This window comes from Diplotaxodon limnothrissa, linkage group LG11 (assembly GCF_057381915.1).
Source record: "Diplotaxodon limnothrissa isolate DT_005_m linkage group LG11, D_limnothrissa_male_GT1.1, whole genome shotgun sequence".
NCBI classification, from domain to species: Eukaryota; Metazoa; Chordata; class Actinopteri; order Cichliformes; family Cichlidae; genus Diplotaxodon; species Diplotaxodon limnothrissa.
Window position 1 is genome coordinate 2,516,970 of NC_140606.1, and position 27,544 is coordinate 2,544,513.

Sequence of the window (27,544 nt, forward strand, 5' to 3'; positions counted from 1 at the left end):
ATACATTTGCACACATCCAGAAATAAACTCACCCCAAAGAATCCAAATTCCAAGAAATCGAGCCGTGGCAATGCTTGCACATACATGTGATTATGCGCAGAGGTCCACCCTACCAGCCAACCTCAGATCTCCACGCAAGCACACATGAATGCACATACATTTGCACACATCCAGAGATAAACTCCCCCTCAGAAACCAAATTCCAAGAAATCGAGCCGTGGCAATGCTTGCACACACATGTGATTATGCGCAGAGGTCCACCCTACTAGTCAACCTCAGATCTCAGCGCAGGAACACATGAATGCACATACATTTGCACACATCCAGAGATAAACTCCCCCTCAGAAACCAAATTTCAAGAAATCGAGCCGTGGCAATGCTTGCACACACATGTGATTATGCGCAGAGGTCCACCCTACCATCCGACCTCAGATCTCAGCGCAGGAACACATGAATGCACATACATTTGCACACATCCAGAGATAAACTCCCCCTCAGAAACCAAATTCCAAGAAATCGAGCCGTGGCAATGCTTGCACACACATGTGATTATGCGCAGAGGTCCACCCTACCAGCCGACCTCAGATCTCAGCGCAGGAACACATGAATGCACATACATTTGCACACATCCAGAGATAAACTCCCCTTCAGAAACCAAATTCCAAGAAATCGAGCCGTGGCAATGCTTGCACACACATGTGATTATGTGAAACTCACAAAGTCAGGTCTCCAGCTTAGGTTTCGTTTTGGACTACAGGCCTTAGAGTTGTAATTTTTTTATTTGTCCACCGGGTGGCGCCCTTGCTTCACATTTGACCTCTGCTGGAAAACAGCGGGCTGCTTGGACAGACCTGCCGGAAATGACACCTCTTTTCCGGCATGCAGCAGCGGCTTCGCCCGCTGATCGGGCGGACCATTTTTCGGTCCCTAGGACCATGAGAGGGTGCATTTTTTTTTTAGTCAACAGGAAATGACGTATTTGTTGTCACGTGGTACCGGAAGTGTGCGCTGGAAAAAGGAGTCCGACACAACATGCCCCGATCATCGTCGCGAGTTAACCCGGGAGAATGCACTCATTTCGGCCTCGACGAGCAGCATTTGCCGCCTGGAGACCATTTTCTGGTTCTGGAAAAAAAAATAAAAGGCGATCGAAATGACTCTTGGTGCCAATCTTTAGTCCATCTAAAGGCCTAATTATAATAACAATCAAATATTACTTCAAATGTTTTTTTGGGAAAATATTTAGTTTTTTAGTTTTTTTTTTAGTTTTTTTGTAATTTAAAGGGTTAAAACAACGAAAATATAATTAAAACTTTATATGAATATTTCAGGGAGAAGTAGTTTTAAAAGACTGACCAATTTAAAGTGAAAAAAAAATTAATATTTAATATTTTTATTGCACTTTTTGGGCGTGGTCGATAGTGTGCATTTTATGAAATGCGCTCCTGGAAAAAAAATAAAAGGCGATCGAAATGACTCTTGGTGCCAATCTTTAGTCCATCTAAAGGCCTAATTATAATAACAATCAAATATTACTTCAAATGTTTTTTTTTGAAAATATTTAGTTTTTTTGTTTTTTGGGGCTAAAAAAACAGGGCGTTCATGTAATAAAACTGGGATTTAAAGGGTTAAAACAACGAAAATATAATTAAAACTTTATGTGAATATTTCAGGCAGAAGTAGTCTTAAAAGACTGACTCATTTAAAGTGGTAAAAAATATTAGTATATAACATTTTTATTGCACTTTTTGGGGCGGGACCTTTTTTGGTCCCCAGGGTGATCAACGTAAGTTTTTTAAAGGATGACACAAGGGTTAATGCACATACATTTGCACACATCCATAGATAAACTCCCCAACAGAAACCAAATTCCAAGAAATCGAGCCGTGGCAATGCTTGCACACACATGTGATTATGCGCAGAGGTACACCCTACCAGCCAACCTCAGATCTACACGCAGGAACACATGAATGCACATACATTTGCACACATCCAGAGATAAACTCCCCCTCAGAAACCAAATTTCAAGAAATCGAGCCGTGGCAATGCTTGCACACACATGTGATTATGCGCAGAGGTCCACCCTACCAGCCGACCTCAGATCTCAGCGCAGGAACACATGAATGCACATACATTTGCACACATCCAGAGATAAACTCCCCAAGAGAAACCAAATTCCAAGATATCCAGCCGTGGCAATGTTTGCACACACATGTGATTATGCGCAGAGGTCCACCCTACCAGCCAACCTCAGATCTCCACGCAAGTACACATGAATGCACATACATTTGCACACATCCAGAAATAAACTCCCCAAGAGAAACCAAATTCCAAGATATCCAGAAATGGCAATGCTTGCACACACATGTGATTATGCGCAGAGGTCCACCCTACCAGCCAACCTCAGATCTCAACGCAGGAACACATGAATGCACATACATTTGCACACATCCAGAGATAAACTCACCCCAAAGAAACCACATTCCAAGAAATCGAGCCGTGGCAATGCTTGCACACATGTGATTATGCGCAGAGGTCCACCCTACCAGCCAACCTCAGATCTCCACGCAAGCACAGATGAATGCACATACATTTGCACACATCCAGAGATAAACTCCCCTTCAGAAACCAAATTCCAAGAAATCGAGCCGTGGCAATGCTTGCACACACATGTGATTATGCGCAGAGGTCCACCCTACCAGCCAACCTCAGATCTCCACGCAAGCACAGATGAATGCACATACATTTGCACAAATCCAGAGATAAACTCCCCCTCAGAAACCAAATTTCAAGAAATCGAGCCGTGGCAATGCTTGCACACACATGTGATTATGCGCAGAGGTCCACCCTACCAGCCGACCTCAGATCTCAGCGCAGGAACACATGAATGCACATACATTTGCACACATCCAGAAATAAACTCCCCAAGAGAAACCAAATTCCAAGATATCCAGCCGTGGCAATGTTTGCACACACATGTGATTATGCGCAGAGGTCCACCCTACCAGCCAACCTCAGATCTCCACGCAAGTACACATTAATGCACATACATTTGCACACATCCATAGATAAACTCCCCAACAGAAACCAAATTCCAAGAAATCGAGCCGTGGCAATGCTTGCACACACATGTGATTATGCGCAGAGGTCCACCCTACCAGCCAACCTCAGATCTACACGCAGGAACACATGAATGCACATACATTTGCACACATCCAGAGATAAACTCCCCCAGAGAAACCAAATTCCAAAATATCCAGAAATTGAAATGTTTGCACACACATGTGATTATGCGCAGAGGTACACCCTACCAGCCAACCTCAGATCTCAACGCAGGAACACATGAATGCACATACATTTGCACACATCCAGAGATAAACTCCCCCTCAGAAACCAAATTCCAAGATATCCAGAAATGGAAATGTTTGCACACACATGTAATTATGTGCAGAGGTCCACCCTACCAGCCAACCTCAGATCTCAACGCAGGAACACATGAATGCACATACATTTGCACACATCCATAGATAAACTCACCCCAAACTAAACCAAATTCCAAGAAATCGAGCCGTGGCAATGTTTGCACACACATGTGATTATGCGCAGAGGTCCACCCTACCAGCCAACCTCAGATCTACACGCAGGCACACATGAATGCACATACATTTGCACACATCCAGAGATAAACTCCCCCTCAGAAACCAAATTCCAAGAAATCGAGCTGTGGCAATGCTTGCACACACATGTGATTATGCGCAGAGGTCCACCCTACCAGCCAACCTCAGATCTCCACGCAAGCACACATGAATGCACATACATTTGCACACATCCAGAGATAAACTCACCCCAAAGAATCCAAATTCCAAGAAATCGAGCCGTGGCAATGCTTGCACATACATGTGATTATGCACAGAGGTCCACCCTACCAGCCAACCTCAGATCTCCACGCAAGCACACATGAATGCACATACATTTGCACACATCCAGAGATAAACTCCCCAACAGAAACCAAATTCCAAGAAATCGAGCCGTGGCAATGCTTGCACACACATGTGATTATGCGCAGAGGTACACCCTACCAGCCAACCTCAGATCTACACGCAGGAACACATGAATGCACATATATTTGCACACATCCAGAGATAAACTCCCCCAGAGAAACCAAATTCCAAGAAATCCAGAAATGGAAATGTTTGCACACACATGTGATTATGCGCAGAGGTCCACCCTACCAGCCAACCTCAGATCTCAACGCAGGAACACATGAATGCACATACATTTGCACACATCCAGAGATAAACTCACCCCAAAGAAACCACATTCCAAGAAATCGAGCCGTGGCAATGCTTGCACACATGTGATTATGCGCAGAGGTCCACCCTACCAGCCAACCTCAGATCTCCACGCAAGCACAGATGAATGCACATACATTTGCACACATCCAGAGATAAACTCCCCCTCAGAAACCAAATTCCAAGATATCCAGAAATGGAAATGTTTGCACACACATGTGATTATGCGCAGAGGTCCACCCTACCAGCCAACCTCAGATCTACACGCAGGCACACATGAATGCACATACATTTGCACACATCCAGAGATAAACTCACCCCAAAGAATCCAAATTCCAAGAAATCGAGCCGTGGCAATGCTTGCACATACATGTGATTATGCGCAGAGGTCCACCCTACCAGCCAACCTCAGATCTCCACGCAAGCACACATGAATGCACATACATTTGCACACATCCAGAGATAAACTCCCCAACAGAAACCAAATTCCAAGAAATCGAGCCGTGGCAATGCTTGCACACACATGTGATTATGCGCAGAGGTACACCCTACCAGCCAACCTCAGATCTACACGCAGGAACACATGAATGCACATATATTTGCACACATCCAGAGATAAACTCCCCCAGAGAAACCAAATTCCAAGATATCCAGAAATGGAAATGTTTGCACACACATGTGATTATGCGCATAGGTCCACCCTACCAGCCAACCTCAGATCTCAACGCAGGAACACATGAATGCACATACATTTGCACACATCCAGAGATAAACTCCCCCTCAGAAACCAAATCCAAGAAATCGAGCTGTGGCAATGCTTGCACACACATGTGATTATGCGCAGAGGTCCACCCTACCAGCCAACCTCAGATCTCCACGCAAGCACACATGAATGCACATACATTTGCACACATCCAGAGATAAACTCCCCAACAGAAACCAAATTCCAAGAAATCGAGCCGTGGCAATGCTTGCACACATGTGATTATGCGCAGAGGTCCACCCTACTAGTCAACCTCAGATCTACACGCAGGCACACATGAATGCACATATATTTGCACACATCCAGAGATAAACTCCCCCTCAGAAACCAAATTCCAAGAAATCGAGCCATGGCAATGCTTGCACACACATGTGATTATGCGCAGAGGTCCACCCTACTAGTCAACCTCAGATCTACACGCAGGCACACATGAATGCACATATATTTGCACACATCCAGAGATAAACTCCCCAACAGAAACCAAATTCCAAGAAATCGAGCCGTGGCAATGCTTGCACACACATGTGATTATGCGCAGAGGTCCACCCTACCAGCCGACCTCAGATCTACACGCAGGAACACATGAATGCACATATATTTGCACACATCCAGAGATAAACTCCCCCAGAGAAACCAAATTCCAAGAAATCCAGAAATGGAAATGTTTGCACACACATGTGATTATGCGCAGAGGTCCACCCTACCAGCCAACCTCAGATCTCAACGCAGGAACACATGAATGCACATACATTTGCACACATTCAGAGATAAACTCCCCCTCAGAAACCAAATTCCAAGATATCCAGAAATGGAAATGTTTGCACACACATGTAATTATGCGCAGAGGTCCACCCTACCAGCCAACCTCAGATCTCAACGCAGGAACACATGAATGCACATACATTTGCACACATCCAGAGATAAACTCACCCCAAAGAAACCACATTCCAAGAAATCGAGCCGTGGCAATGCTTGCACACATGTGATTATGCGCAGAGGTCCACCCTACCAGCCAACCTCAGATCTCCACGCAAGCACAGATGAATGCACATACATTTGCACACATCCAGAGATAAACTCCCCTTCAGAAACCAAATTCCAAGAAATCGAGCCATGGCAATGCTTGCACACACATGTGATTATGCGCAGAGGTCCACCCTACCAGCCAACCTCAGATCTCCACGCAAGCACAGATGAATGCACATACATTTGCACACATCCAGAGATAAACTCCCCCTCAGAAACCAAATTTCAAGAAATCGAGCCGTGGCAATGCTTGCACACACATGTGATTATGCGCAGAGGTCCACCCTACCAGCCGACCTCAGATCTCAGCGCAGGAACACATGAATGCACATACATTTGCACACATCCAGAAATAAACTCCCCAAGAGAAACCAAATTCCAAGATATCCAGCCGTGGCAATGTTTGCACACACATGTGATTATGCGCAGAGGTCCACCCTACCAGCCAACCTCAGATCTCCACGCAAGTACACATTAATGCACATACATTTGCACACATCCATAGATAAACTCCCCAACAGAAACCAAATTCCAAGAAATCGAGCCGTGGCAATGCTTGCACACACATGTGATTATGCGCAGAGGTCCACCCTACCAGCCAACCTCAGATCTACACGCAGGAACACATGAATGCACATACATTTGCACACATCCAGAGATAAACTCCCCCAGAGAAACCAAATTCCAAAATATCCAGAAATTGAAATGTTTGCACACACATGTGATTATGCGCAGAGGTCCACCCTACCAGCCAACCTCAGATCTCAACGCAGGAACACATGAATGCACATACATTTGCACACATCCAGAGATAAACTCCCCCTCAGAAACCAAATTCCAAGATATCCAGAAATGGAAATGTTTGCACACACATGTAATTATGTGCAGAGGTCCACCCTACCAGCCAACCTCAGATCTCAACGCAGGAACACATGAATGCACATACATTTGCACACATCCATAGATAAACTCACCCCAAACTAAACCAAATTCCAAGAAATCGAGCCGTGGCAATGTTTGCACACACATGTGATTATGCGCAGAGGTCCACCCTACCAGCCAACCTCAGATCTACACGCAGGCACACATGAATGCACATACATTTGCACACATCCAGAGATAAACTCCCCCTCAGAAACCAAATTCCAAGAAATCGAGCTGTGGCAATGCTTGCACACACATGTGATTATGCGCAGAGGTCCACCCTACCAGCCAACCTCAGATCTCCACGCAAGCACACATGAATGCACATACATTTGCACACATCCAGAGATAAACTCACCCCAAAGAATCCAAATTCCAAGAAATCGAGCCGTGGCAATGCTTGCACATACATGTGATTATGCACAGAGGTCCACCCTACCAGCCAACCTCAGATCTCCACGCAAGCACACATGAATGCACATACATTTGCACACATCCAGAGATAAACTCCCCAACAGAAACCAAATTCCAAGAAATCGAGCCGTGGCAATGCTTGCACACACATGTGATTATGCGCAGAGGTACACCCTACCAGCCAACCTCAGATCTACACGCAGGAACACATGAATGCACATATATTTGCACACATCCAGAGATAAACTCCCCCAGAGAAACCAAATTCCAAGAAATCCAGAAATGGAAATGTTTGCACACACATGTGATTATGCGCAGAGGTCCACCCTACCAGCCAACCTCAGATCTCAACGCAGGAACACATGAATGCACATACATTTGCACACATCCAGAGATAAACTCACCCCAAAGAAACCACATTCCAAGAAATCGAGCCGTGGCAATGCTTGCACACATGTGATTATGCGCAGAGGTCCACCCTACCAGCCAACCTCAGATCTCCACGCAAGCACAGATGAATGCACATACATTTGCACACATCCAGAGATAAACTCCCCCTCAGAAACCAAATTCCAAGATATCCAGAAATGGAAATGTTTGCACACACATGTGATTATGCGCAGAGGTCCACCCTACCAGCCAACCTCAGATCTACACGCAGGCACACATGAATGCACATATATTTGCACACATCCAGAGATAAACTCACCCCAAAGAATCCAAATTCCAAGAAATCGAGCCGTGGCAATGCTTGCACATACATGTGATTATGCGCAGAGGTCCACCCTACCAGCCAACCTCAGATCTCCACGCAAGCACACATGAATGCACATACATTTGCACACATCCAGAGATAAACTCCCCAACAGAAACCAAATTCCAAGAAATCGAGCCGTGGCAATGCTTGCACACACATGTGATTATGCGCAGAGGTACACCCTACCAGCCAACCTCAGATCTACACGCAGGAACACATGAATGCACATATATTTGCACACATCCAGAGATAAACTCCCCCAGAGAAACCAAATTCCAAGATATCCAGAAATGGAAATGTTTGCACACACATGTGATTATGCGCATAGGTCCACCCTACCAGCCAACCTCAGATCTCAACGCAGGAACACATGAATGCACATACATTTGCACACATCCAGAGATAAACTCCCCCTCAGAAACCAAATCCAAGAAATCGAGCTGTGGCAATGCTTGCACACACATGTGATTATGCGCAGAGGTCCACCCTACCAGCCAACCTCAGATCTCCACGCAAGCACACATGAATGCACATACATTTGCACACATCCAGAGATAAACTCCCCAACAGAAACCAAATTCCAAGAAATCGAGCCGTGGCAATGCTTGCACACATGTGATTATGCGCAGAGGTCCACCCTACTAGTCAACCTCAGATCTACACGCAGGCACACATGAATGCACATATATTTGCACACATCCAGAGATAAACTCCCCCTCAGAAACCAAATTCCAAGAAATCGAGCCATGGCAATGCTTGCACACACATGTGATTATGCGCAGAGGTCCACCCTACTAGTCAACCTCAGATCTACACGCAGGCACACATGAATGCACATATATTTGCACACATCCAGAGATAAACTCCCCAACAGAAACCAAATTCCAAGAAATCGAGCCGTGGCAATGCTTGCACACACATGTGATTATGCGCAGAGGTCCACCCTACCAGCCGACCTCAGATCTACACGCAGGAACACATGAATGCACATATATTTGCACACATCCAGAGATAAACTCCCCCAGAGAAACCAAATTCCAAGAAATCCAGAAATGGAAATGTTTGCACACACATGTGATTATGCGCAGAGGTCCACCCTACCAGCCAACCTCAGATCTCAACGCAGGAACACATGAATGCACATACATTTGCACACATTCAGAGATAAACTCCCCCTCAGAAACCAAATTCCAAGATATCCAGAAATGGAAATGTTTGCACACACATGTAATTATGCGCAGAGGTCCACCCTACCAGCCAACCTCAGATCTCAACGCAGGAACACATGAATGCACATACATTTGCACACATCCAGAGATAAACTCACCCCAAAGAAACCACATTCCAAGAAATCGAGCCGTGGCAATGCTTGCACACATGTGATTATGCGCAGAGGTCCACCCTACCAGCCAACCTCAGATCTCCACGCAAGCACAGATGAATGCACATACATTTGCACACATCCAGAGATAAACTCCCCTTCAGAAACCAAATTCCAAGAAATCGAGCCATGGCAATGCTTGCACACACATGTGATTATGCGCAGAGGTCCACCCTACCAGCCAACCTCAGATCTCCACGCAAGCACAGATGAATGCACATACATTTGCACACATCCAGAGATAAACTCCCCCTCAGAAACCAAATTTCAAGAAATCGAGCCGTGGCAATGCTTGCACACACATGTGATTATGCGCAGAGGTCCACCCTACCAGCCGACCTCAGATCTCAGCGCAGGAACACATGAATGCACATACATTTGCACACATCCAGAAATAAACTCCCCAAGAGAAACCAAATTCCAAGATATCCAGCCGTGGCAATGTTTGCACACACATGTGATTATGCGCAGAGGTCCACCCTACCAGCCAACCTCAGATCTCCACGCAAGTACACATTAATGCACATACATTTGCACACATCCATAGATAAACTCACCCCAAACTAAACCAAATTCCAAGAAATCGAGCCGTGGCAATGTTTGCACACACATGTGATTATGCGCAGAGGTCCACCCTACCAGCAAACCTCAGATCTACACGCAGGCACACATGAATGCACATACATTTGCACACATCCAGAGATAAACTCCCCCTCAGAAACCAAATTCCAAGAAATCGAGCTGTGGCAATGCTTGCACACACATGTGATTATGCGCAGAGGTCCACCCTACCAGCCAACCTCAGATCTACACGTAGGAACACATGAATGCACATATATTTGCACACATCCAGAGATAAACTCCCCCTCAGAAACCAAATTCCAAGATATCCAGAAATGGAAATGTTTGCACACACATGTAATTATGCGCAGAGGTCCACCCTACCAGCCAACCTCAGATCTCAACGCAGGAACACATGAATGCACATACATTTGCACACATCCAGAGATAAACTCACCCCAAAGAAACCACATTCCAAGAAATCGAGCCGTGGCAATGCTTGCACACATGTGATTATGCGCAGAGGTCCACCCTACCAGCCAACCTCAGATCTCCACGCAAGCACAGATGAATGCACATACATTTGCACACATCCAGAGATAAACTCCCCCTCAGAAACCAAATTCCAAGATATCCAGAAATGGAAATGTTTGCACACACATGTGATTATGCGCAGAGGTCCACCCTACCAGCCAACCTCAGATCTACACGCAGGCACACATGAATGCACATATATTTGCACACATCCAGAGATAAACTCCCCCAGAGAAACCAAATTCCAAGAAATCGAGCCGTGGCAATGTTTGCACACACATGTGATTATGCACAGAGGTACACCCTACCAGCCAACCTCAGATCTACACGCAGGCACACATGAATGCACATACATTTGCACACATCCAGAGATAAACTCCCCCTCACAAACCAAATTTCAAGAAATCGAGCCGTGGCAATGCTTGCACACACATGTGATTATGCGCAGAGGTCCACCCTACCAGCCGACCTCAGATCTCAGCGCAGGAACACATGAATGCACATACATTTGCACACATCCAGAGATAAACTCCCCCTCAGAAACCAAATTCCAATATATCCAGAAATGGAAATGTTTGCACACACATGTGATTATGCGCAGAGGTCCACCCTACCAGCCAACCTCAGATCTCCACGCAAGCACACATGAATGCACATACATTTGCACACATCCAGAGATAAACTCCCCTTCAGAAACCAAATTCCAAGAAATTGAGCCGTGGCAATGCTTGCACACACATGTGATTATGCGCAGAGGTCCACCCTACCAGCCAACCTCAGATCTCCACGCAAGCACACATGAATGCACATACATTTGCACACATCCAGAGATAAACTCACCCCAAAGAATCCAAATTCCAAGAAATCGAGCCGTGGCAATGCTTGCACATACATGTGATTATGCACAGAGGTCCACCCTACCAGCCAACCTCAGATCTCCACGCAAGCACACATGAATGCACATACATTTGCACACATCCAGAGATAAACTCCCCAACAGAAACCAAATTCCAAGAAATCGAGCCGTGGCAATGCTTGCACACACATGTGATTATGCGCAGAGGTACACCCTACCAGCCAACCTCAGATCTACACGCAGGAACACATGAATGCACATATATTTGCACACATCCAGAGATAAACTCCCCCAGAGAAACCAAATTCCAAGAAATCCAGAAATGGAAATGTTTGCACACACATGTGATTATGCGCAGAGGTCCACCCTACCAGCCAACCTCAGATCTCAACGCAGGAACACATGAATGCACATACATTTGCACACATCCAGAGATAAACTCACCCCAAAGAAACCACATTCCAAGAAATCGAGCCGTGGCAATGCTTGCACACATGTGATTATGCGCAGAGGTCCACCCTACCAGCCAACCTCAGATCTCCACGCAAGCACAGATGAATGCACATACATTTGCACACATCCAGAGATAAACTCCCCCTCAGAAACCAAATTCCAAGATATCCAGAAATGGAAATGTTTGCACACACATGTGATTATGCGCAGAGGTCCACCCTACCAGCCAACCTCAGATCTACACGCAGGCACACATGAATGCACATATATTTGCACACATCCAGAGATAAACTCCCCCAGAGAAACCAAATTCCAAGAAATCGAGCCGTGGCAATGTTTGCACACACATGTGATTATGCACAGAGGTACACCCTACCAGCCAACCTCAGATCTACACGCAGGCACACATGAATGCACATACATTTGCACACATCCAGAGATAAACTCCCCCTCAGAAACCAAATTCCAAGAAATCGAGCTGTGGCAATGCTTGCACACACATGTGATTATGCGCAGAGGTCCACCCTACCAGCCAACCTCAGATCTCCACGCAAGCACACATGAATGCACATACATTTGCACACATCCAGAGATAAACTCACCCCAAAGAATCCAAATTCCAAGAAATCGAGCCGTGGCAATGCTTGCACACACATGTGATTATGCGCAGAGGTCCACCCTACCAGTCAACCTCAGATCTACACGCAGGCACACATGAATGCACATATATTTGCACACATCCAGAGATAAACTCCCCCAGAGAAACCAAATTCCAAGATATCCAGAAATGGAAATGTTTGCACACACATGTGATTATGCGCAGAGGTCCACCCTACTAGTCAACCTCAGATCTACACGCAGGCACACATGAATGCACATATATTTGCACACATCCAGAGATAAACTCCCCCTCAGAAACCAAATTCCAAAAAATCGAGCCATGGCAATGCTTGCACACACATGTGATTATGCGCAGAGGTCCACCCTACTAGTCAACCTCAGATCTACACGCAGGCACACATGAATGCACATATATTTGCACACATCCAGAGATAAACTCCCCAACAGAAACCAAATTCCAAGAAATCGAGCCGTGGCAATGCTTGCACACACATGTGATTATGCGCAGAGGTCCACCCTACCAGCCAACCTCAGATCTACACGCAGGAACACATGAATGCACATATATTTGCACACATCCAGAGATAAACTCCCCCAGAGAAACCAAATTCCAAGAAATCCAGAAATGGAAATGTTTGCACACACATGTGATTATGCGCAGAGGTCCACCCTACCAGCCAACCTCAGATCTCAACGCAGGAACACATGAATGCACATACATTTGCACACATTCAGAGATAAACTCCCCCTCAGAAACCAAATTCCAAGATATCCAGAAATGGAAATGTTTGCACACACATGTAATTATGCGCAGAGGTCCACCCTACCAGCCAACCTCAGATCTCAACGCAGGAACACATGAATGCACATACATTTGCACACATCCAGAGATAAACTCACCCCAAAGAAACCACATTCCAAGAAATCGAGCCGTGGCAATGCTTGCACACATGTGATTATGCGCAGAGGTCCACCCTACCAGCCAACCTCAGATCTCCACGCAAGCACAGATGAATGCACATACATTTGCACACATCCAGAGATAAACTCCCCTTCAGAAACCAAATTCCAAGAAATCGAGCCATGGCAATGCTTGCACACACATGTGATTATGCGCAGAGGTCCACCCTACCAGCCAACCTCAGATCTCCACGCAAGCACAGATGAATGCACATACATTTGCACACATCCAGAGATAAACTCCCCCTCAGAAACCAAATTTCAAGAAATCGAGCCGTGGCAATGCTTGCACACACATGTGATTATGCGCAGAGGTCCACCCTACCAGCCGACCTCAGATCTCAGCGCAGGAACACATGAATGCACATACATTTGCACACATCCAGAAATAAACTCCCCAAGAGAAACCAAATTCCAAGATATCCAGCCGTGGCAATGTTTGCACACACATGTGATTATGCGCAGAGGTCCACCCTACCAGCCAACCTCAGATCTCCACGCAAGTACACATTAATGCACATACATTTGCACACATCCATAGATAAACTCCCCAACAGAAACCAAATTCCAAGAAATCGAGCCGTGGCAATGCTTGCACACACATGTGATTATGCGCAGAGGTCCACCCTACCAGCCAACCTCAGATCTACACGCAGGAACACATGAATGCACATACATTTGCACACATCCAGAGATAAACTCCCCCAGAGAAACCAAATTCCAAAATATCCAGAAATTGAAATGTTTGCACACACATGTGATTATGCGCAGAGGTCCACCCTACCAGCCAACCTCAGATCTCAACGCAGGAACACATGAATGCACATACATTTGCACACATCCAGAGATAAACTCCCCCTCAGAAACCAAATTCCAAGATATCCAGAAATGGAAATGTTTGCACACACATGTAATTATGTGCAGAGGTCCACCCTACCAGCCAACCTCAGATCTCAACGCAGGAACACATGAATGCACATACATTTGCACACATCCATAGATAAACTCACCCCAAACTAAACCAAATTCCAAGAAATCGAGCCGTGGCAATGTTTGCACACACATGTGATTATGCGCAGAGGTCCACCCTACCAGCCAACCTCAGATCTACACGCAGGCACACATGAATGCACATACATTTGCACACATCCAGAGATAAACTCCCCCTCAGAAACCAAATTCCAAGAAATCGAGCTGTGGCAATGCTTGCACACACATGTGATTATGCGCAGAGGTCCACCCTACCAGCCAACCTCAGATCTCCACGCAAGCACACATGAATGCACATACATTTGCACACATCCAGAGATAAACTCACCCCAAAGAATCCAAATTCCAAGAAATCGAGCCGTGGCAATGCTTGCACATACATGTGATTATGCACAGAGGTCCACCCTACCAGCCAACCTCAGATCTCCACGCAAGCACACATGAATGCACATACATTTGCACACATCCAGAGATAAACTCCCCAACAGAAACCAAATTCCAAGAAATCGAGCCGTGGCAATGCTTGCACACACATGTGATTATGCGCAGAGGTACACCCTACCAGCCAACCTCAGATCTACACGCAGGAACACATGAATGCACATATATTTGCACACATCCAGAGATAAACTCCCCCAGAGAAACCAAATTCCAAGAAATCCAGAAATGGAAATGTTTGCACACACATGTGATTATGCGCAGAGGTCCACCCTACCAGCCAACCTCAGATCTCAACGCAGGAACACATGAATGCACATACATTTGCACACATCCAGAGATAAACTCACCCCAAAGAAACCACATTCCAAGAAATCGAGCCGTGGCAATGCTTGCACACATGTGATTATGCGCAGAGGTCCACCCTACCAGCCAACCTCAGATCTCCACGCAAGCACAGATGAATGCACATACATTTGCACACATCCAGAGATAAACTCCCCCTCAGAAACCAAATTCCAAGATATCCAGAAATGGAAATGTTTGCACACACATGTGATTATGCGCAGAGGTCCACCCTACCAGCCAACCTCAGATCTACACGCAGGCACACATGAATGCACATATATTTGCACACATCCAGAGATAAACTCCCCCAGAGAAACCAAATTCCAAGAAATCGAGCCGTGGCAATGTTTGCACACACATGTGATTATGCACAGAGGTACACCCTACCAGCCAACCTCAGATCTCCACGCAAGCACACATGAATGCACATACATTTGCACACATCCAGAGATAAACTCACCCCAAAGAATCCAAATTCCAAGAAATCGAGCCGTGGCAATGCTTGCACATACATGTGATTATGCGCAGAGGTCCACCCTACCAGCCAACCTCAGATCTCCACGCAAGCACACATGAATGCACATACATTTGCACACATCCAGAGATAAACTCCCCAACAGAAACCAAATTCCAAGAAATCGAGCCGTGGCAATGCTTGCACACACATGTGATTATGCGCAGAGGTACACCCTACCAGCCAACCTCAGATCTACACGCAGGAACACATGAATGCACATATATTTGCACACATCCAGAGATAAACTCCCCCAGAGAAACCAAATTCCAAGATATCCAGAAATGGAAATGTTTGCACACACATGTGATTATGCGCATAGGTCCACCCTACCAGCCAACCTCAGATCTCAACGCAGGAACACATGAATGCACATACATTTGCACACATCCAGAGATAAACTCCCCCTCAGAAACCAAATCCAAGAAATCGAGCTGTGGCAATGCTTGCACACACATGTGATTATGCGCAGAGGTCCACCCTACCAGCCAACCTCAGATCTCCACGCAAGCACACATGAATGCACATACATTTGCACACATCCAGAGATAAACTCCCCAACAGAAACCAAATTCCAAGAAATCGAGCCGTGGCAATGCTTGCACACATGTGATTATGCGCAGAGGTCCACCCTACTAGTCAACCTCAGATCTACACGCAGGCACACATGAATGCACATATATTTGCACACATCCAGAGATAAACTCCCCCTCAGAAACCAAATTCCAAGAAATCGAGCCATGGCAATGCTTGCACACACATGTGATTATGCGCAGAGGTCCACCCTACTAGTCAACCTCAGATCTACACGCAGGCACACATGAATGCACATATATTTGCACACATCCAGAGATAAACTCCCCAACAGAAACCAAATTCCAAGAAATCGAGCCGTGGCAATGCTTGCACACACATGTGATTATGCGCAGAGGTCCACCCTACCAGCCGACCTCAGATCTACACGCAGGAACACATGAATGCACATATATTTGCACACATCCAGAGATAAACTCCCCCAGAGAAACCAAATTCCAAGAAATCCAGAAATGGAAATGTTTGCACACACATGTGATTATGCGCAGAGGTCCACCCTACCAGCCAACCTCAGATCTCAACGCAGGAACACATGAATGCACATACATTTGCACACATTCAGAGATAAACTCCCCCTCAGAAACCAAATTCCAAGATATCCAGAAATGGAAATGTTTGCACACACATGTAATTATGCGCAGAGGTCCACCCTACCAGCCAACCTCAGATCTCAACGCAGGAACACATGAATGCACATACATTTGCACACATCCAGAGATAAACTCACCCCAAAGAAACCACATTCCAAGAAATCGAGCCGTGGCAATGCTTGCACACATGTGATTATGCGCAGAGGTCCACCCTACCAGCCAACCTCAGATCTCCACGCAAGCACAGATGAATGCACATACATTTGCACACATCCAGAGATAAACTCCCCTTCAGAAACCAAATTCCAAGAAATCGAGCCATGGCAATGCTTGCACACACATGTGATTATGCGCAGAGGTCCACCCTACCAGCCAACCTCAGATCTCCACGCAAGCACAGATGAATGCACATACATTTGCACACATCCAGAGATAAACTCCCCCTCAGAAACCAAATTTCAAGAAATCGAGCCGTGGCAATGCTTGCACACACATGTGATTATGCGCAGAGGTCCACCCTACCAGCCGACCTCAGATCTCAGCGCAGGAACACATGAATGCACATACATTTGCACACATCCAGAAATAAACTCCCCAAGAGAAACCAAATTCCAAGATATCCAGCCGTGGCAATGTTTGCACACACATGTGATTATGCGCAGAGGTCCACCCTACCAGCCAACCTCAGATCTCCACGCAAGTACACATTAATGCACATACATTTGCACACATCCATAGATAAACTCACCCCAAACTAAACCAAATTCCAAGAAATCGAGCCGTGGCAATGTTTGCACACACATGTGATTATGCGCAGAGGTCCACCCTACCAGCAAACCTCAGATCTACACGCAGGCACACATGAATGCACATACATTTGCACACATCCAGAGATAAACTCCCCCTCAGAAACCAAATTCCAAGATATCCAGAAATGGAAATGTTTGCACACACATGTAATTATGCGCAGAGGTCCACCCTACCAGCCAACCTCAGATCTCAACGCAGGAACACATGAATGCACATACATTTGCACACATCCAGAGATAAACTCACCCCAAAGAAACCACATTCCAAGAAATCGAGCCGTGGCAATGCTTGCACACATGTGATTATGCGCAGAGGTCCACCCTACCAGCCAACCTCAGATCTCCACGCAAGCACAGATGAATGCACATACATTTGCACACATCCAGAGATAAACTCCCCCTCAGAAACCAAATTCCAAGATATCCAGAAATGGAAATGTTTGCACACACATGTGATTATGCGCAGAGGTCCACCCTACCAGCCAACCTCAGATCTACACGCAGGCACACATGAATGCACATATATTTGCACACATCCAGAGATAAACTCCACCAGAGAAACCAAATTCCAAGAAATCGAGCCGTGGCAATGTTTGCACACACATGTGATTATGCACAGAGGTACACCCTACCAGCCAACCTCAGATCTACACGCAGGCACACATGAATGCACATACATTTGCACACATCCAGAGATAAACTCCCCCTCACAAACCAAATTTCAAGAAATCGAGCCGTGGCAATGCTTGCACACACATGTGATTATGCGCAGAGGTCCACCCTACCAGCCGACCTCAGATCTCAGCGCAGGAACACATGAATGCACATACATTTGCACACATCCAGAGATAAACTCCCCCTCAGAAACCAAATTCCAATATATCCAGAAATGGAAATGTTTGCACACACATGTGATTATGCGCAGAGGTCCACCCTACCAGCCAACCTCAGATCTCCACGCAAGCACACATGAATGCACATACATTTGCACACATCCAGAGATAAACTCCCCTTCAGAAACCAAATTCCAAGAAATTGAGCCGTGGCAATGCTTGCACACACATGTGATTATGCGCAGAGGTCCACCCTACCAGCCAACCTCAGATCTCCACGCAAGCACACATGAATGCACATACATTTGCACACATCCAGAGATAAACTCCCCAACAGAAACCAAATTGCAAGAAATCCAGCCGTGGCAATGCTTGCACACACATGTGATTATGCGCAGAGGTCCACCCTACCAGCCAACCTCAGATCTCCATGCAAACACACATGAATGCACATACATTTGCACACATCCAGAGATAAACTCCCCCTCAGAAACCAAATTCCAAGAAATCCAGCTGTGGCAATGCTTGCACACACATGTGATTATGCGCAGAGGTCCACCCTACCAGCCGACCTCAGATCTCCGCGCAAGCACAGATGAATGCACATACATTTGCACACATCCAGAGATAAACTCCCCCTCAGAAACCAAATTCCAAGAAATCGAGCCGTGGCAATGCTTGCACACACATGTGATTATGCGCAGAGGTCCACCCTACCAGCCAACCTCAGATCTCCACGCAAGCACAGATGAATGTACATACATTTGCACACATCCAGAGATAAACTCCCCAACAGAAACCAAATTCCAAGAAATCGAGCTGTGGCAATGCTTGCACACACATGTGATTATGCGCATAGGTCCACCCTACGAGCCAACCTCAGATCTCCACGCAAGCACACATGAATGCACATACATTTGCACACATCCAGAGATAAACTCCCCCTCAGAAACCACATTTCAAGAAATCCAGCTGTGGCAATGCTTGCACACACATGTGATTATGCGCAGAGGTCCACCCTGCAAGCCAACCTCAGATCTCCACGCAAGCACACATGAATGCACATACATTTGCACACATCCAGAGATAAACTCCCCCTCAGAAACCAAATTTCAAGAAATCGAGCCGTGGCAATGTTTGCACACACATGTGATTATGCGCAGAGGTCCACCCTACCAGCCGACCTCAGGTCTCAACGCAGGAACACATGAATGCACATACATTTGCACACATCCAGAGATAAACTCACCCCAAAGAATCCAAATTCAAAAAAATCGAGCCGTGGCAATGCTTGCACACACATGTGAATATGCGCAGAGGTCCACCGTACCAGCCAACCTCAGATCTCAACGCAGGAACACATGAATGCACATACATTTGCACACATCCAGAGATAAACTCCCCCTCAGAAACCAAATTCCAAGAAATCGAGCCGTGGCAATGCTTGCACACACATGTGATTATGCGCAGAGGTCCACCCTACCAGCCAACCTCAGATCTCCACGCAAGCACAGATGAATGCACATACATTTGCACACATCCAGAGATAAACTCCCCCTCAGAAACCACATTTCAAGAAATCCAGCTGTGGCAATGCTTGCACACACATGTGATTATGCGCAGAGGTCCACCCTACGAGCCAACCTCAGATCTCCACGCAAGCACACATGAATGCACATACATTTGCACACATCCAGAGATAAACTCCCCCTCAGAAACCACATTTCAAGAAATCCAGCTGTGGCAATGCTTGCACACACATGTGATTATGCGCAGAGGTCCACCCGACGAGCCAACCTCAGATCTCCACGCAAGCACACATGAATGCACATACATTTGCACACATCCAGAGATAAACTCCCCCTCAGAAACCAAATTTCAAGAAATCGAGCCGTGGCAATGTTTGCACACACATGTGATTATGCGCAGAGGTACACCCTGCCAGCCAACCTCAGATCTACACGCAGGCACACATGAATGCACATACATTTGCACACATCCAGAGATAAACTCACCCCAAAGAATCCAAATTCCAAAAAATCGAGCCGTGGCAATGTTTGCACACACATGTGATTATGCGCAGAGGTCCACCGTACCAGCCAACCTCAGATCTCAACGCAGGAACACATGAATGCACATACATTTGCACACATCCAGAGATAAACTCCCCCTCAGAAACCAAATTCCAAGAAATCGAGCCGTGGCAATGCTTGCACACACATGTTATTATGCGCAGAGGTACACCCTACCAGCCAACCTCAGATCTCCACGCAGGCACACATGAATGCACATATATTTGCACACATCCAGAGATAAACTCCCCTTCAGAAACCAAATTCCAAGAAATCGAGCCGTGGCAATGCTTGCACACACATGTGATTATGCGCAGAGGTACACCCTACCAGCCAACCTCAGATCTCCACGCAAGCACACATGAATGCACATATATTTGCACACATCCAGAGATAAACTCACCCCAAAGAAACCAAATTCCAAGAAATCGAGCCGTGGCAATGTTTGCACACACATGTGATTATGCGCAGAGGTACACCCTGCCAGCCAACCTCAGATCTACACGCAGGCACACATGAATGCACATACATTTGCACACATCCAGAGATAAACTCACCCCAAAGAAACCAAATTCCAAAAAATCCAGCCGTGGCAATGCTTGCACACACATGTGATTATGCGCAGAGGTACACCGTACCAGCCAACCTCAGATCTCAACGCAGGAACACATGAATGCACATACATTTGCACACATCCAGAGATAAACTCCACAAGAGAAACCAAATTCCAAGAAATCGAGCTGTGGCAATGTTTGCACACACATGTGATTATGCGCAGAGGTCCACCCTGCCAGCCAACCTCAGATCTACACGCAGGCACACATGAATGCACATACATTTGCACACATCCAGAGATAAACTCACCCCAAAGAATCCAAATTCCAAAAAATCGAGCCGTGGCAATGCTTGCACACACATGTTATTATGCGCAGAGGTCCACCGTACCAGCCAACCTCAGATCTCAACGCAGGAACACATGAATGCACATACATTTGCACACATCCAGAGATAAACTCCCCCTCAGAAACCAAATTTCAAGAAATCCAGCTGTGGCAATGCTTGCACACACATGTGATTATGCGCAGAGGTCCACCCTACCAGCCGACCTCAGATCTCCGCGCAAGCACAGATGAATGCACATACATTTGCACACATCCAGAGATAAACTCCCCCTCAGAAACCAAATTTCAAGAAATCGAGCCGTGGCAATGCTTGCACACACATGTGATTATGCGCAGAGGTCCACCCTACCAGCCAACCTCAGATCTCAACGCAGGAACACATGAATGCACATACATTTGCACACATCCAGAGATAAACTCCCCCCAAAGGACCCAAATTCCAAGAAATCGAGCCGTGGCAATGTTTGCACACACATGTGATTATGCGCAGAGGTCCACCCTACCAGCCAACCTCAGATCTACACGCAAGCACACATGAATGCACATACATTTGCACACATCCAGAGATAAACTCACCCCAAAGAATCCAAATTCCAAGAAATCGAGCCGTGGCAATGCTTGCACACACATGTGATTATGCGCAGAGGAACACCCTACCAGCCAACCTCAGATCTCCACGCAGGCACACATGAATGCACATATATTTGCACACATCCAGAGATAAACTCCCCTTCAGAAACCAAATTCCAAGAAATCGAGCCGTGGCAATGCTTGCACACACATGTGATTATGCGCAGAGGTCCACCGTACCAGCCAACCTCAGGTCTCAACGCAGGAACACATGAATGCACATACATTTGCACACATCCAGAGATAAACTCCCCAAGAGAAACCAAATTCCAAGAAATCGAGCCGTGGCAATGTTTGCACACACATGTGATTATGCGCAGAGGTCCACCCTACCAGCCGACCTCAGGTCTCAACGCAGGAACACATGAATGCACATACATTTGCACACATCCAGAGATAAACTCACCCCAAAGAAACCAAATTCCAAGAAATCGAGCCGTGGCAATGTTTGCACACACATGTGATTATGCGCAGAGGTCCACCCTACCAGCCGACCTCAGGTCTCAACGCAGGCACACATGAATGCACATACATTTGCACACATCCAGAGATAAACTCACCCCAAAGAAACCAAATTCCAAAAAATCGAGCCGTGGCAATGCTTGCACACACATGTGATTATGCGCAGAGGTACACCCTGCCAGCCGACCTCAGGTCTCAACGCAGGAACACATGAATGCACATACATTTGCACACATCCAGAGATAAACTCCCCCTCAGAAACCAAATTCCAAGATATCCAGAAATGGAAATGTTTGCACACACATGTGATTATGCGCAGAGGTCCACCCTGCCAGCCAACCTCAGATCTACACGCAGGCACACATGAATGCACATACATTTGCACACATCCAGAGATAAACTTCCCCTCAGAAACCAAATTCCAAGAAATCGAGCCGTGGCAATGCTTGCACAAACATGTTATTATGCGCAGAGGTACACCCTACCAGCCAACCTCAGATCTCCACGCAGGCACACATGAATGCACATACATTTGCACACATCCAGAGATAAACTCCCCTTCAGAAACCAAATTCCAAGAAATCGAGCCGTGGCAATGTTTGCACACACATGTGATTATGCGCAGAGGTCCACCCTACCAGCCGACCTCAGGTCTCAACGCAGGAACACATGAATGCACATACATTTGCACACATCCAGAAATAAACTCCCCAAGAGAAACCAAATTCCAAGATATCCAGCCGTGGCAATGTTTGCACACACATGTGATTATGCGCAGAGGTCCACCCTACCAGCCAACCTCAGATCTCCACGCAAGTACACATTAATGCACATACATTTGCACACATCCATAGATAAACTCACCCCAAACTAAACCAAATTCCAAGAAATCGAGCCGTGGCAATGTTTGCACACACATGTGATTATGCGCAGAGGTCCACCCTACCAGCAAACCTCAGATCTACACGCAGGAACACATGAATGCACATATATTTGCACACATCCAGAGATAAACTCCCCCTCAGAAACCAAATTCCAAGATATCCAGAAATGGAAATGTTTGCACACACATGTAATTATGCGCAGAGGTCCACCCTACCAGCCAACCTCAGATCTCAACGCAGGAACACATGAATGCACATACATTTGCACACATCCAGAGATAAACTCACCCCAAAGAAACCACATTCCAAGAAATCGAGCCGTGGCAATGCTTGCACACATGTGATTATGCGCAGAGGTCCACCCTACCAGCCAACCTCAGATCTCCACGCAAGCACAGATGAATGCACATATATTTGCACACATCCAGAGATAAACTCCCCCAGAGAAACCAAATTCCAAGAAATCGAGCCGTGGAAATGTTTGCACACACATGTGATTATGCGCAGAGGTCCACCCTACCAGCCAACCTCAGATCTACACGCAGGCACACATGAATGCACATATATTTGCACACATCCAGAGATAAACTCCCCCAGAGAAACCAAATTCCAAGAAATCGAGCCGTGGCAATGTTTGCACACACATGTGATTATGCACAGAGGTACACCCTACCAGCCAACCTCAGATCTACACGCAGGCACACATGAATGCACATACATTTGCACACATCCAGAGATAAACTCCCCAACAGAAACCAAATTCCAAGAAATCGAGCCGTGGCAATGCTTGCACACACATGTGATTATGCGCAGAGGTACACCCTACCAGCCAACCTCAGATCTACACGCAGGAACACATGAATGCACATATATTTGCACACATCCAGAGATAAACTCCCCCAGAGAAACCAAATTCCAAGATATCCAGAAATGGAAATGTTTGCACACACATGTGATTATGCGCAGAGGTCCACCCTACCAGCCAACCTCAGATCTCAACGCAGGAACACATGAATGCACATACATTTGCACACATCCAGAGATAAACTCCCCCTCAGAAACCAAATCCAAGAAATCGAGCTGTGGCAATGCTTGCACACACATGTGATTATGCGCAGAGGTCCACCCTACCAGCCAACCTCAGATCTCCATGCAAGCACACATGAATGCACATACATTTGCACACATCCAGAAATAAACTCACCCCAAAGAATCCAAATTCCAAGAAATCGAGCCGTGGCAATGCTTGCACATACATGTGATTATGCGCAGAGGTCCACCCTACCAGCCAACCTCAGATCTCCACGCAAGCACAGATGAATGCACATACATTTGCACACATCCAGAGATAAACTCCCCCTCACAAACCAAATTTCAAGAAATCGAGCCGTGGCAATGCTTGCACACACATGTGATTATGCGCAGAGGTCCACCCTACCAGCCGACCTCAGATCTCAGCGCAGGAACACATGAATGCACATACATTTGCACACATCCAGAGATAAACTCCCCCTCAGAAACCAAATTCCAATATATCCAGAAATGGAAATGTTTGCACACACATGTGATTATGCGCAGAGGTCCACCCTACCAGCCAACCTCAGATCTCCACGCAAGCACACATGAATGCACATACATTTGCACACATCCAGAGATAAACTCCCCTTCAGAAACCAAATTCCAAGAAATTGAGCCGTGGCAATGCTTGCACACACATGTGATTATGCGCAGAGGTCCACCCTACCAGCCAACCTCAGATCTCCACGCAAGCACACATGAATGCACATACATTTGCACACATCCAGAGATAAACTCCCCCTCAGAAACCAAATTCCAAGAAATTGAGCCGTGGCAATGCTTGCACACACATGTGATTATGCGCAGAGGTCCACCCTACCAGCCGACCTCAGATCTCCGCGCAAGCACAGATGAATGCACATACATTTGCACACATCCAGAGATAAACTCCCCCTCAGAAACCAAATTCCAAGAAATCGAGCCGTGGCAATGCTTGCACACACATGTGATTATGCGCAGAGGTCCACCCTACCAGCCAACCTCAGATCTCCACGCAAGCACAGATGAATGCACATACATTTGCACACATCCAGAGATAAACTCCCCAACAGAAACCAAATTCCAAGAAATCGAGCTGTGGCAATGCTTGCACACACATGTGATTATGCGCATAGGTCCACCCTACGAGCCAACCTCAGATCTCCACGCAAGCAAACATGAATGCACATACATTTGCACACATCCAGAGATAAACTCCCCCTCAGAAACCACATTTCAAGAAATCCAGCTGTGGCAATGCTTGCACACACATGTGATTATGCGCAGAGGTCCACCCTACGAGCCAACCTCAGATCTCCACGCAAGCACACATGAATGCACATACATTTGCACACATCCAGAGATAAACTCCCCCTCAGAAACCAAATTTCAAGAAATCGAGCCGTGGCAATGTTTGCACACACATGTGATTATGCGCAGAGGTCCACCCTACCAGCCGACCTCAGGTCTCAACGCAGGAACACATGAATGCACATACATTTGCACACATCCAGAGATAAACTCACCCCAAAGAATCCAAATTCAAAAAAATCGAGCCGTGGCAATGCTTGCACACACATGTGATTATGCGCAGAGGTCCACCGTACCAGCCAACCTCAGATCTCAACGCAGGAACACATGAATGCACATACATTTGCACACATCCAGAGATAAACTCCCCCTCAGAAACCAAATTCCAAGAAATCGAGCCGTGGCAATGCTTGCACACACATGTTATTATGCGCAGAGGTACACCCTACCAGCCAACCTCAGATCTCCACGCAGGCACACATGAATGCACATATATTTGCACACATCCAGAGATAAACTCCCCTTCAGAAACCAAATTCCAAGAAATCGAGCCGTGGCAATGCTTGCACACACATGTGATTATGCGCAGAGGTCCACCCTACCAGCCAACCTCAGATCTCCACGCAAGCACACATGAATGCACATACATTTGCACACATCCAGAGATAAACTCCCCAACAGAAACCAAATTCCAAGAAATCGAGCCGTGGCAATGCTTGCACACACATGTGATTATGCGCAGAAGTCCACCCTACCAGCCAACCTCAGATCTCCACGCAAGCACAGATGAATGCACATACATTTGCACACATCCAGAGATAAACTCCCCAACAGAAACCAAATTCCAAGAAATCGAGCCGTGGCAATGTTTGCACACACATGTGATTATGCGCAGAGGTCCACCCTACCAGCCGACCTCAGGTCTCAACGCAGGAACACATGAATGCACATACATTTGCACACATCCAGAGATAAACTCACCCCAAAGAAACCAAATTCCAAGAAATCGAGCCGTGGCAATGTTTGCACACACATGTGATTATGCGCAGAGGTACACCCTGCCAGCCAACCTCAGATCTACACGCAGGCACACATGAATGCACATATATTTGCACACATCCAGAGATAAACTCACCCCAAAGAAACCAAATTCCAAAAAATCCAGCCGTGGCAATGCTTGCACACACATGTGATTATGCGCAGAGGTACACCCTGCCAGCCGACCTCAGGTCTCAACGCAGGAACACATGAATGCACATATATTTGCACACATCCAGAGATAAACTCACCCCAAAGAAACCAAATTCCAAGAAATCGAGCCGTGGCAATGCTTGCACACACATGTGATTATGCGCAGAGGTACACCGTACCAGCCAACCTCAGATCTCAACGCAGGAACACATGAATGCACATACATTTGCACACATCCAGAGATAAACTCCACAAGAGAAACCAAATTCCAAGAAATCGAGCTGTGGCAATGTTTGCACACACATGTGATTATGCGCAGAGGTCCACCCTGCCAGCCAACCTCAGATCTACACGCAGGCACACATGAATGCACATACA